Source organism: Myotis davidii, unplaced genomic scaffold (genome assembly GCF_000327345.1).
Source record: "Myotis davidii unplaced genomic scaffold, ASM32734v1 scaffold205, whole genome shotgun sequence".
In the NCBI taxonomy this organism is placed as follows: Eukaryota; Metazoa; Chordata; class Mammalia; order Chiroptera; family Vespertilionidae; genus Myotis; species Myotis davidii.
The window spans coordinates 7,943,381-7,944,306 of record NW_006297573.1 but is presented as its reverse complement, the minus strand read 5'-3'; positions in this window follow the sequence as shown (position 1 = coordinate 7,944,306).

Genomic DNA, 926 nt, shown 5'->3' with positions numbered 1-926 from the left:
TTAATTGCCCCTAACTACTTGCCCTGCCTGCCTGATCGCCCCTAACTGCCTCTACTTCAGCCCCTGCTGCTGCAGCTTCATCTGGAAGGATGTCCAGAATGGCTCCAGAAGGCCGTTCGGCTGTCCAGTCTAATTAGCATATTATGCTTTTATTATTAAAGACTAGAGGCCCGGTGCATGGATTTGTGCACTAGTGGAGTCCCTCATTCTGGCCTGTGGGGACCAGGCATAATCTGGCAGACCGACATCCCCTAAGAGGTACCAGATTGCCAAAGGGTATAGGCCAGGCCAAGGGACCCCACTGGTGCACAAATCTGTGCACCAGGCCTTTAGTACTATATATATATATATTTAGAAAGCAAGAGAAAGAAAATGGCATTTGTAATTAAGTATAGATTCAGATCTTAAGTTGATTGCTTACTGGTATTGGCTTTTGTACAATTTATTTAATTTCACAAAACTTCAGTTACTCCCTGCAAAATGGAGATAATATTAGACTGAATCACATGAAATTATTATTTATGCAAGCTGAAAATAGTGCAGTACCAAAAATTTCTTATGGTTCAAGTTAACAATAGCTTTCTCTTCCCACACAAATGCACAAAGTATACAAAGCTCCCAATAAAGTGCTTGACTCATAGTACTTTTAATTATGCTAGAGAAACTGTTCAGACCTCTCTGCTAACAATACAAATACAAATAGTCTTTATATTACACATAAAAATTGTCTTTATTGTGATAAGTCCATGTAATAGGAATCAGTTATATTTTTACCTTTCCTTAGCTATGAGAGTGTTATTTCTTCATCAACATTGTTATTTCTCAAGTAACTGGTTCACATGGTTTGTTAAAATGATTATGAGATAAAATATATAAGCATGTCTTCTGTGTATTTACTCATTAAAGAAAGGGTAAAATAATACAAA